Source organism: Hemiscyllium ocellatum, chromosome 40 (genome assembly GCF_020745735.1).
Source record: "Hemiscyllium ocellatum isolate sHemOce1 chromosome 40, sHemOce1.pat.X.cur, whole genome shotgun sequence".
Lineage (NCBI taxonomy): Eukaryota > Metazoa > Chordata > Chondrichthyes > Orectolobiformes > Hemiscylliidae > Hemiscyllium > Hemiscyllium ocellatum.
The window spans coordinates 11,708,917-11,722,328 of NC_083440.1; the positions used below are offsets into that span (position 1 = coordinate 11,708,917).

Here is a 13,412-nt window from a genome sequence, read left to right on the forward strand (position 1 = left end):
ATTGAAGGAAAAAATAAGTATTAGCTAATATGTATTTATTGATTTAGCTAAAGCTTTTGATTCAGTTGGTCATAAGGATATTATTAAAGCCCTAAATAGATTATCTGTCCCAACAGAATTTGTTAAAATAATTACAAATTTATATGTGGGGATAATAGTACAATAATCAAAGGATATAGATGCAAAACTAATAATAGAGATCTTTAAAAGGCATTTGTTATCACCCATTCCTTTTTAATATAGCATTGGATCCCCTCATTCGTTCATTGGAAGAGAGTCCCAAAGGGATCTTTTTAGATCCTGATCTTGAAGGGCATCATTGAGCAACATGAGCCTACGTGCGTGATATTGCCTTAAGTTGAACCTATGAAGAAATGTCTCATAATCTTAAATTAGTGCAAACGTTTGGTGATAATACAAGGCTAGAGGCGAATGTGAGAAAAACAAAAGGGATCCATTTTTGTTTAAAGAATAAAATGTTTATTTATAATAGTAGGAAAAATTGGAGTCTTAATAATGAAATACAGTACATGTAGCCAGGTAACCCAGAAAAATATCTCTGGATGAAAATAGCTCCATGGGTGGGAATAGGTACATCCAATTTGGAAGAATTGCTGAGAGATTGAATAGCAAACCTATAGAAATCACCTTTAAAACCACTACAAAAGGTAGAGCTTTTTAAAACTAATTTTATTCCAAGATTGTACTATTATCTCACATTATTGGGAGCTTCTCAAAATGATCTTAATAAATTAGATTTGATAATTAGGGGTTTTATTTAGGAAGTTTTACACTTTCCACAATCTGTAACAGATGGCATTTTATATGCACAGAACAGAGATGGTGGGTTAGGATTAAATAAATTAGCAATACTAATACCGATTGCAGTATGGTGGAAATACGAAGCTTTTCAAAGAGCTCTCGCTGAGATTTTACAAGCCTCGTTCCAATTTAATGATTCCAGAATGTCAAAATTTGGCAGGATTGAGTCCGCTGACGAATTTGTAAAACTTGGGATCCTCAAATAATTGGCCTGTCTGTCGGCGCTCCAAGTACCCAAGTTATGGAGAGTTAAGAGCTAGAGGAAGCTATTAACAACAATTATGGTAAATGGAGAAACCAGATTACAGAAATATGTGACACTGCCTTGCCAAGGGTTGGGCATCCATTATTTTAAAACCAACAATATATCTCCTGTCTGGACTAAAAGATTATTGTGTATGAGAGCATCCAGAGCTGTTAAAACAATTCCGTGAAGGACAAATCTATGAAGGACGCCTTTATCTTATGGGCGACCTTTCTGCAGTTTGTATTATTTAATTTGGCAATTGAAACGATTCCTCATTTCTCTGGATGATAATTTCAGTTTAAAAAAAACGTGAGGATAAAGAATCGCAGTAACATAGCTGATGTTTGAACCGGACTTGTTCAGAAGAATGGATGGACACTTTTTGTTGAACCCAGTTTTGAAAGATGCTGACTGGAAGTTATGGATACCTGGCTTTAATTCTGTTGAAGGATGGTCAGGCGGTGCTAGTGGACATCACGGTCTGTTTTGAGAAGGACTCACTAGAACAAGCTTGGTTAGAGAAGTCAGTGAAATATCAGCATTTGAAGAAGGAGGTGCTTTACCTCACTAAAGGGACCAATGTATTCTTTTATGGCTTTGTCGTAGGAGCTGGAAGGAAATGGTATGATAAAAATATGTTGATGAAGTCGCAGGGTATAACTAACTAAGCCATTTGTCCGTGATATGTCCACTTGTACGTTGGGGATACACCAGATTTATTGTGCCATATCATGGACTTCCTGTAGGCTCTCTTTATTTTAGAAATACAGTTATAGTTTTAAATTTAGTTATAGTTTTAAGGTTATTAAAACACTTACTGCTAAAATTTTCAAAGTTTTAAATATTTTAGCAATAGAGTATTTTGGAGCACCGTAAGGTGGTGGCCAGTTGGGTGTAAATTAAAATTTTCACTAAACACAACAGAAGATGTGAATATGAGGTAGCTAACCTGTTGGTTTTCTAACCCATGAATGTCCTTGTAACATCAGGCTGTGGTGCAGCTGTAAAGTGGTATATTCCACATCGACAAGTGACGAGAAAAAACACAAAATAGACACCATTTATACAACAGATGTCGAGTGTTCAAAATTTGCCCAGACTTTCTGCACCACCAGACACTGACCTTGAGTTGAGGTAGAGACTGTCTCACAGCTCACTCTGAATGTCAGGAGAGTCATCCAGACTCGATGTCCGCTTGCTCTCCCCACAGATACTGTCTGACGCACTGTGATCTCCATTTGTTTTCGGAACAAATTCCAACATCTGCAGAAATTTGCTCCCACTCCTTCCTTTTTTTGGAATGTGTCTTTGCGAAGGAAATCTGGAGAGAGATTTGTCGTGAGCAGCTCTGTGACATGGGACCCTGTCTGTTCCCCGGGACACACACTGAGACAACTAGCGACTGCGCCCAGAGGACCATCCACCTCCTGAAAGACGCCCTTTGGTCTTCCAGAGCTAGGAGTTGACCCCTGTCCAAGTGTTGCAGACTGGCACAGTCCAAGGTGCAGGGTAACGTGCTGAGGGGCTGCACTAAAAGCTTAGGGCAGCTACCACCAAGGCACAGTGGGGAAAGACCACTGTCTGACGCCATTCAGCTGAAGATAAATGGGGGTCCGTTCAGTTATCGCCCCCTCCCCAGTGCCTTAAATGTATGTAGATATAGTCTTTTACAAGTAAGAGTTGCATTTAAGTTGTTTGTTGGATTGAGTCAAAAGTCTAATGTTTGTTTGTTTGTTTATTCGTATCTTACTGTACAGACTCCAATTGTTTAGTGACTGTGTGTACGGATAAAAAGATATTTTTATGAATAAAGTATGGTTTTGAAATAAAAACAGGAACTGAGGACTAAGTTAGAAGAACAGCCCTGATCAAAACGAGTGGCAGATCAGGCTGGAAGGGCCAAATGGCCTCCTCCTCCTCCCATTTTCCATGTTACTCTTTTCTCATTTTCTCACGCTGTTAACCTCATCACCAACAGAGAAACAGAGGCTTCCAAACCTGCAGAATGAACCCTGAGGCAGGGAGCATGTTCACACAGGTTTACTATTGCACAGCCTCTGGTACTTGGCTCGGATACAATTGGCAATGAGCTCTCAATGTGACATGAGGCGCTGTGAGGGAATTAGGGCTTTACACCGACAGCTCAACAACAGAAGCTGGGAAACGTTGAATGATAGAAAGTGCAAGACGGCCATTCAGCCCATCATGGCTCCTTGGGAGAGGAGTGCATTTTAGTCAGAGTTCGATTAGATTTGATTCCCTACAGTGTGGAAACAGACCCTTCGGCCCAAGAGGTCCACACCAACCCTCTGAAGAGCAACCCACCCAGACCCATTCCCCTACATTCACCCCTGACTGATGCACCTAATGCCTATGGGCAATTTAGCACAGCCAATTCACCTAACCTGCACATCTTTGGATTGTGGGAGGAAACCAGATCACCCAGAGAAAACCCACGCAGACACTGGGAGACTATGCAAACTCCACACAGCCAGTCGCCCAAGGCTGGAATCGAACCTAGGTCACTGGTGCTGGGGGGCAGCGGTGCTAACCACTGAGCCACCGTGTCACCCTGCAATACTTTGTCTATCCCAAGCCGAACCCCATCTGCCATCCTCCTCATTAAAATTACAGGAAATTAAAAGCAAAGCTGGCAGGATATGCATGGTCAGAGAGAGAGAGAGAGGAGGAAGGAGGGGGTGAGGCAATCTGTCACAGGAATCAGCACTATCCCCCACTCTCCAGGTCGGAGAACTGAACAAACGCTGAAAGACTGAGGGTGGAGCTCAGAGATTGGGAGTGAGTTCCCTGTCGAGTGGTCTCATTACTAAGGGGAGGAGCTGAAGGAGGAAGGAGACCTTTATAAACATTGTGTCGGAAGGCCGGGTTGCCAGGGATGTCTGTGATATATACACTGCTTTATTGTTCGGTTTATCGGGCTGTCTTTATGAATGCATTTACTGTTTCCTTTTTGATTTAATAAGGTGAGATTTGAGGTTTGTCCTTTTTTTTTCCCCACTGTACACTGGTTGTAGGGTGGAGTTTGGGGGTCTGCCCCTTTCCCCTGTAAATTTGCTGTTTCTTGTACGCTGCTGTTCATAGTTAACGGTTTGTAATTTGTACTGGTTAATTAAATGAAAACAAACATGGATTGCTGAGGAGGGCAACAGCAAGAAAGAGATATACAGAGACAAGAGGAATGGTTTCCTAAGTACTGGGTGCTTTGTCTGAACTTGGGACCATCACTTGTGAGGATCAGACCAAGGCACAGCCCATATGTAATCTTTCTCCATGTTCCCTTTTAACCTCGACCACAAACCAGGCCCCTCACCAGCTCTGGATTGTACCAAGAGTACTGACTCTATCACAGTGCAGCTTTCCCCCTACTGATCCTCCGACAGTGCAGTGCTCCCTCAGTACTGCCCCTCTAATCTTCAGTGATGTTGTCACTTTCTGTGTTTGTACAGTGTGTCTGTTCCCAGCTGATGTCTTCGATCATGGAAAGTTTGAATAGACCTGTTTTTCATGCAATCTCAATCTGCTCATAAGTGGCAGCTGGAATTACTTTATCATGGTATATAGACAGAAACATCCTTTTTTCCTTTGACAGTTTTATCTTCACAGAATCTACCTGATGCTCTTACTAAGGAATGGATAAATTACAAAGAAAAATCTAGAAACCACGCACCAGGAAGTCCAACGCCTGTGGTGGGTAAGTTAGATTAGATTCCCTACACTGTGGGAGCAGGCCCTTTTGTCAAACAAGTCCACACCAATCCTCTGAAGACTGGGCAGCACGGTGGCACAGTGGTTAGCGCTGCTGCCTCACAGCGCCAGAGACCCGGGTTCAATTCCCACCTCAGGCGATTCTCTGTGTGGAGTTTGCATATTCTCCCCATGTATTCCGGTTTTCTCGCACAATCCAAAAGTGTGCAGGGTGAGGTTAATTGGCCATAGTGTTAGGTGAAGGGGTAAATGTTGGGGGAATGGGTCTGGGTGGGTTGCGCTTCGGCAGGTCGGTGTGGACTTGTTGGGCCGAAGGGCCTGTTTCCACACTGTAAGTAATCTAATCCAATCCACCAGACCCATTTCCCTCTGAATGATGCACTTTGGGCAATTTAGCATAGCCAGTTCACTTGACCTGCGGAAGGAAACTGGTGCACCCAGAGGGAACCCATGCAGACGCGGAGAGAGTGTACAAACTCCACATAGACAGTTACCTGAGGCTGGAATTTCACCCGGGTCCCTGGTGCTGTGAGGCTGTAGGGCTAACCACTGAGCCATCGTGCCACCCCAAAGTTACTTGAGAAGGTTTTGAGAGATAAGACACACATGCGCTTGGTAAGACAGGGTTTGATTAGGAGTAGTCTGCGTGTCTTTGTGCATAGGCGGTCATGCCTCACAAGTTTATTAGAGTTCTTTGATAAAGTGACAAGGGCAGGATGGTAGATGTGGTCTATCTGGATTTCAGTCACGCTGTTGATATGATCAGCCACCTGATGAAGGAGCAGCAATCTGAAAGTTAGTGCCTCCAAGTAACCCTGTTGGGCTCTAACCTGGTGTTGGGGGATTTTTAACTGCTGCCTTTGAAGGTTGTGATTGGGGATGCTGATGATTACGTGTGGGTGTTGCAGGCGCTGCCCTCTTCTGGTGGGACTGTCACTGGAACATATCCCAATGGCAAGAGACTGATGAGATCGAGTACTTCTCAGAGAGACTCCAAGCATTGCTCGTATCTCCCTCTGCTCTAAACAAATTCACTGTCTTTACCCTACCTTTTCATCCTCTCTCCCTGCATCACAGGTATCCCTCCCTGAAATAGACTGGAGCGCTTTAAGAGTTAACGGGGCAATAAATGTTAGCTCTGCATTTAATGCTCATGCTCCACGGGATTAGCTATTCCAACTCACCCTTCCCACAAAACACCCCCAGATAGAAAGGGCTTACTGCTGTCCTCATGGAGTCCTGCTTAAGTTAGGATGAGATGTGAAGGCTCAGTTAGGGCGCTTTAGGGTTACAAGGTAGCCAGGAAAGACCTAAAGAGAGAGCTCAGGAGAGCTAGGAGGAGACATGAGAAGTTGTTGGCGGATAGGATCAGGGTAAACCCTAAGGCTTTCTATAGGTATTTAAGGAATAAAGGAATGACAAGAGTTAGATTAGGGCTAATCAAGGATAGCAGTGGGAAGTTGTGTGTGGAGTCAGAGGAGATGGGGAAGCACTAAATGAATATTTTTCGACAGTAATCACTCTAGAAAATGACAATGTTGTCGAGGAGAACACTGAGATACAGGCTACGTGACTAGGTGAGATTGAGGTTCACAAGGAAGAGGTATTAGAAATACTGCAGAGTGTGAAAATAGAAAAGTCCCCTGGGCTGGATAAGATTTATCCTAGGATCCTCTGGGAAGCCAGGGAGGAGATTGCTGAGCCTTTGACATTGATCTTTAAATTGTCATTGTCTACAGGAATAGTGCCAGAAGACTGGAGGATAGCAAATGTGGTTCCCCTGTTCAAGAAGGGGAGCAGAGACAATCTTGGTAATTATAGACCAGTGAACCTTACTTCAGTTGTTGGTAAAATGCTGGAAAAGGTTATAAGAGATAGGATTTATAATCATCTAGAAAAGAATAATTTGATTAGCGATAGTCAGCATGGTTTTACGAAGGGTAGGTCGTGCCTCACAAACCTTATTGAGTTCTTTGAGAAGGTGACCAAACAGGTAGATGAGAGTAAACCGGTTGATGTGGTGTATATGGATTTCAGCAAGGTGTTCGATAAGGTTCCCCACAGTAGGCTATTGTCCAAAATGCGGAAGAATGGGATTATGGGAGATATAGCAGTTTGTATCAGTAATTGGCTTGCTGAAAGAAGACAGAGGGTGGTGGTTGATGGGAAATGTTCATCCTGGAATCCAGTTACTCGTGGTGTACCGCAAGGGTCGGTGTTGGGTCCACTGCTGCTCGTCATTTTTATAAACGACCTGGGTGAGGGCATAGAAGGGTGGGTTAGTACATTTGCAGAAGATACAAAGGTTGGTGGAGTTGTGGATAGTGACGGAGGCTGTTGTAGGCTACAGAGAGACTTGGATAAGTTGCAGAGCTGGGCTGAGAGATGGCAAATGGAGTTTAATGCGGACAAGTGTGAGGTGATTCACTTTGGCCGGAGTAACTGGAATGCAAAGTACTGGGCTAATGGTAAGATTCTTGGCAGTGTAGATGAGCAGAGAGATCTCGGTGTTCAGGTACACAGATTCTTGAAAGTTGCCACCCAGGTTGACAGGGTTGTTAAAAAGGCATACAGTGTTTTAGCCTTTATTAACAGAGGGATTGATTTTCCGGAACCATGAGGTTATGCTGCAGCTGCACAAAACTCTGGTACAGCCACACTTGGAGTATTGTGTACAGTTCTGGTCACCGCATTATACGAAGGATATGGAAGCTTTGAAAAGGGTGCAGAGGAGATTTACTAGGATGTTGTCTGGTATGGAGGGAAGGTCTTACGAGGAAAGGCTGAGGGACTTGAGGCTGTTTTCGTTAGAAGAAGGTTGAGAGGTGACTTAATAGAGACATATAAGATAATCAGAGGGTTAGATAGGGTGGACAGGGAAAGCCTTTTTCCAAATATGGTGACGGTGAGCACGAGGGGGCATAGCTTTAAATTGAGGGGTGATAGATATAGGACAGATGTCAGAGGTAGTTTCTTTACTCAGAGAGTAGTAAGGGTATGGAATGCTTTGCCTGCAACGGGAGTAGACTCGCCAACTTGAAGTACGTTTAAGTCGTCATTGGGCAAGCATATGGATGTACGTGGAATAGTGTAGGTTAGATGGGCTTCAGATTGGTATGGCAGGTCGGCACAACATCGAGGGCCGAAGGGCCTGGACTGCGCTGTAATGTTCTATGTTCTATAAAGGTGCCTCGGTCCCCAGAACAACTCCAACGCACAGTGGCAGATGTGTGTAGCTCCTCTGACACGGCAAGCTGCCCTTGGAAGCTTCCCCACCCCCAATGACTGGGCTGTTCAACTGTAAGTGCATCGCGCAGCATTCAGTGAAAGAACTTTCTGAAGCATTTACGTCTGGCCATTGGTTCTTTAGATTTTTGCGAGTGAGACCAGGTGGATTTGAGGAACGGTTGGCGTTTTCCTAGTGCATCCACTTCTATCCGAAGACTGGGAAAGTGGTGTTGGACGTTTGTAAGTTGCACTTTGAAGTTGAGATAGAGAGTGTCGATTCAATTTTGTGAAGTTTTTTTTATTCGTGTTCAGAAAATCACTTGGAAGAGTAAACAAAAGGCATAGATTCCAATGAGGTTGAGAAATCCGCGGACTATGTTGCAAAGGATCCGAAGATTCGAGATAAAGCAGTTTTATGCCCTGATCGCTCAGCAGATTATCTCTACAGTGGTTTCTTGGAAAATACACCATTAGTTTAATGTGGGCTGGAGTTTCATTTTAATGAATATTAAAGGCAGGATTCTTGGCGGTGTGGAGGAACAGAGGGATCTCGCGGTCCATGTCCATAGATCCCTCAAAGTGGCCACCCAAGGCGACAGGGTTTTGATTAGATTCCCTACAGTGTGGAAACAGGCCCTTCGGCCCAACAAGTCCACGCCGACCCTCTGAAGAGCAACCCACCCAGACCCATTCCCCTACATTTGCCCCTTCACCTAACACTACCAGTAATTTAGCGTGGCCAATCCACCTAACCTGCACATCTTTGAACTGTGGGAGGAAACCGGAGCACCCGGAGGAAACCCAAGCAGACACGGGGAGAATGTGGAGTTTGCACACAGACAGTTGCCTGAGGTGGGAATTGAACCCAGGTTTCTGCCAGGGTTGTGAAGAAGGTGTATGGTGCGTTGGCTTTCATTAGCAAGAGGATTGAGTTTAAGAGCCGTGAGGTTTTGCTGCAGCTCTATGAAGCCCTGGTTAGACCACACTTGGAATATTGTGTTCCATTCTGGTCACCTCAGTATAAGGAGCATGTGGATGCTTTAAAAAGGATGCAGAGGACATTTGCCAGGATGCTGCCTGGACTGGATGACATGTCTTATGAAGAAAGGTTGAGGAAGCTAAGACTCTTCTCACTGGAGCAAAGAAGGGTGAGGGGTGACTTGATAGAGTCATAAATAGAGAGAATATTCGGAGACGTTTTAGCATGGCGGTAATAGTTATCACAAGGGGACATAATTTTAAAGTGATTGGAAGAAGGTTTTGGGGAGATGGTGGATGTGGGGAATGCACGGCCAGTGTGATAGTAGAGTCAAATACGTTAGGGACATATAAGCAACTCATGGATGGTAGTAAAATGAAGGGTATGTAGGTTAATTTGATCTTAGTCGGGTAAAAGGTTAGCACAACATCAAGGGCCGAAGGGCCTGTACTGTTCTATGTTCTAGTATGTGGGATGTGGCTTCAGTGACTGGCCACACTTTATTGCCTGTCCCTAGTTGCCCCTTAAAGGTGGGGGTGAGCTGTTTTCTTGAACCGCTGTAGTCCATTCGCTGTGCGTTGGCCCACAATGCCCTCAGGGAGAGAATTCTAGAACATCGATGCAGTGCCAGTGAAGGAACGGTGACATATTTCCAAATCAGGATGCTGAGTGGCATGGAGGGGAGTTTGAAGGTGGTGGTGTTCCCGTGTACCTACTGCCTTTCCCTTCACATGGAAGGGAAGTGGTCATGGGTTTGGAAGGTGCTGTCTGAGGATCTTTGGTGAATTTAAGTGGCTTTTAAAGGAGAGCCAAGTAAAGCCTTTAAGGTGACATCAGATGGTGTTTCTAGCCCTTCGTTATTGGAAGAAATGTGCCTTTGAAAGGTTGATGGGGACCTCAAACTAACGGCAGCTAAACAATCCTCTCTGGGCTTACAAACAAAGATGGTTAGTAAGGAAATAGTGGGAGCCAGGTCAAGTTCCCCAATATCAGCATTTCTCTCTGCTTTACAATCCTGGGAAGACTGAACTGTTGCAACTTTCCAGAGACTGGGATCCACCATGATTGTGTTGCAGATTGCAGCTCTCCTGTCGGTCTACGCCCATCGGCATTATGATTGTAGGAGAAAATGAGGACTGCAGATGCTGGAGATCAGAGCTGAAAATGTGTTACTGGAAAAGCGCAGCAGGTCAGGCAGCATCCAAGGAGCAGGAGATTCGACATTTCGGGCATGAGCCCTTCTTCGGGAAGAGCTGAAGAAGGGCTTATGCCCGAAACGTTGATTCTCCTACTCCTTGGATGCTGCCTGACCTGCTGCGCTTTTCCAGCAACACATTTTCAGCATTATGATTGTATCAACAAGAAGCTAATGCACTGATAGAGCACCTCACAGTCAGTCCTGTACATCTGTATGGCTTTAAAATACTGCACAGAAACAGACCCTTCAGTCCAACTCATCCATTGACCAGATGTGACTACATTAATCCAGTCCCATTTGCCAGCGTTTAGCCCATATCTCTCTAAACCCTTCTATTCATATACCCATCCAAATGCCTTTGAAATGCTGTATTTGTACCAGCCTCCACCCGCTTCCTCTGGCAGCTCATTCTGTACACGCACTAACCTCTCTATTTAAAAAGCTGTACTTTAGGTCCCTTTTTATATTTTTCCCCTCTCACCTTAAGCCTATGCCCTCTAGTTCTGGACTCCCCCACCCCAGGGAAAAGACTTTGTCTATTTACCCTATCCATGCCCCTCGTGATTTTATTAACCTCTGTAAGGTCACCCCTCAGCCTCCAACGCTCCAGGGCAAACAGCCACAGCCTGTTCAGCCTCTCCCTGTAGCTCAAATCCTCCAACCCTGGCAACATCCTTGTACAGAGGAACCTCGATTATCCGAACAAGATGGGCGGGCAGTATTCTGTTTGGATAACTAGATTATTCGGATGACTCATTCAATGGCCCTCCTCTGGGACTCCACAGGTTTGTCTGGAAGTGTTCCTTTTCCCTCGCTCTGCCTGCATTGCTCCCTCTCCCTGTCTCGGGCTTTGTTTCTGAGCAGACACACACACACACACACACACACACACACAGTTTTATGTGTAAGGGCCCTGCAGCTTTGCTGAGACCTCTCCCCACTGCTGCTTCCCTTCACTGACAGAGCGAGTGGTCACTGAGACCGCTACCCGTTCAGGGAAGTAGGCAGCAGCACAGTGGGTGCCCCCGCTTCCCCCCCCTCCCCCAAAGCCACGTTCCTTCACCGCTCCAGGTTTCCAGCCAGCGGGCGGAGTGACACGGCCAGAAGCCTGTGATCACTTCTCCCCAGTGGCACTCTGTATCAGAATGAAGGAATGCCTGAGCTGCTGTGCTCTGCCAGCACCACTGATCCAGAATCTGGTTTCCAGCATCTGCAGTCATTGTTTTTACCTCGAATGGGGATTGCAGCCAGGCCTGACAACACACACACACACACACAGACACAGACACACACTCACTCACTCACACACATACACACATGCACACACACATACAGAAGAAAGTGAGGTCTGCAGATGCTGGAGATCAGAGCTGAAAATGTGTTGCTGGAAAAGCGCAGCAGGCCAGGCAGCATCCAAGGAACAGGAGAATCGACGTTTCGGGCCAGAGCCCTTCATCAGGAATGAGGAGAGTGTGCCAGGCCGGCTAAGATAAAAGGTAGGGAGAAGGGACTTGGGGGAGGGGCGATGGAGATGTGATAGGTGGAAGGAGGTCAAGGTGAGGGTGATAGGTCGGAGTGGGGTGGGGGCGGAGAGGTCAGGAAGAGGATTGCAGGTTAGGAGGGCGGTGCTGAGTTCGAGGGATTCGACTGAGACAAGGTGGGGGGAGGGGAAATGAGGAAACTGGAGAAATCTGAGTTCAAGACTGTCTAATTTCAGTTATATCACACTATAAACCTTTGGTATAAATTCTGTGTCTTACAATTGTGTCCTCCACAACCACCTGATGAAGGAGCAGCACTCCGACACACACTCGCACGCACGCACACACACACACACACACACATTCCTAATGCAATTTTTTGACAAGTTCCCACTCTGCCCTGTACAGGGCAATGTTGGAGAGATTACTTGGGGAAGGAGAGTTTAGGGTATACCCCTTTTGTAGAACTCCAGGGTTTGAAGATGTCAGCGTTGGACTGGGGTGTACAAAGTTAAAAATCACACAACCCCGACATTCCTATACACAGACGTGCACACAGACACTCACACATGCACCCTCTCACAGACTTAGACCCCTTTAGACGTATACACACGCACATGCGCTCTCTCTCTCACTCTCAACCCCCCCACCCCAGACACGTGCACACACACAAAAACCTACATGCACACATACACATACATGTTTATGGGGTGAATTTGTATTTGCAGAGTTGCATGTTGCTCAAAAACTGCATGAATCCATGTAAGACTCTGTTAACTCATTTTTAGATTAGAATCAGTCTAGACATTATGGCACAGACAGGGTAAACAGGGGGCTAACACCTTCAACATATTGTCTGCGCTGACACCAATTGTTAAAGTTAACCTGAAAATGTAACTTTTTTTAAAAAAAGTTTTGTGATCTGCATATAGAAGAAGTGAAACTGTCATGGTCATTCTAACAGATGAGAGTCTTAACAAGTGGGTTGCGCTTCGGAGGGTCGGTGTGGACTTGTTGGGCCGAAGGGCCTGTTTCCACACTATAAGTAATCTAAAAAAAACACGATATTTTTCAATGTATAATTTCAGTTACATCACACTGTAAACCTTTGCTATAAATTCTGTGTCTTACAGTCATGTCCTCACAACCACCTGATGAAGGAGCAGCACTCTGAAAGCTACTGCTTCCAAACATACCTGTTGGACTATAACCTGGTGTGTGATTTTTTTAAAACTTAGAACTCCAGGGAAAGTGTGTGTGGGGAGGGGTGTCTCAAAACCTAGAGGGCCCCCCGTGCTTGCTGTGACCTCCTGGTTAGACAGAACTTCTGTGTTTATCTTCACTAAAACAAGCACGTTTGAAAACTCGCCTCCTTTCAGCTCTGGAGACTTCAAAAGCACTGTCAAGAACGTGGAAAGTGCAAACCAAGTGAGGGAATTCCAGCCTCTGATGCTTTATTTTCCATTTGTTTGCTGCTCAGCGGCTGTGTCGGGATGGTGTGAATCCGATGGACATTGGTGTCAAACCCATCTTCCTGTTTCCTCAGAGAAAGCTGCCCACATTCACATCTATCAGCTGCAAAGTTAGGGGAATGGGGTAAAGCTGCTCTGCACATCTGTGTATGTGGCCCAGACATTTGCTTAACTTTTATTAATTTCTGAAAAACTCTGAGAAAGAAAGATAACAGCTAACTTTTCGTGTTCTTGTGAGCACAGGACTGTTAATTTCATA

At 45.3% G+C, this 13,412-nt stretch overlaps 1 long non-coding RNA gene across 1 annotated transcript; it reads left to right on the forward strand.

The window, feature by feature from the left end:
* The first annotated feature begins 3,923 nt into the window (after positions 1 to 3,923).
* Positions 3,924 to 13,095, forward strand: LOC132834542 (uncharacterized). The gene is made up of 3 exons (XR_009647201.1): positions 3,924 to 4,053; positions 4,680 to 4,781; positions 12,815 to 13,095. It is a non-coding gene; the product is annotated as an uncharacterized LOC132834542 (long non-coding RNA).
* Positions 13,096 to 13,412: the final 317 nt, after the last annotated feature.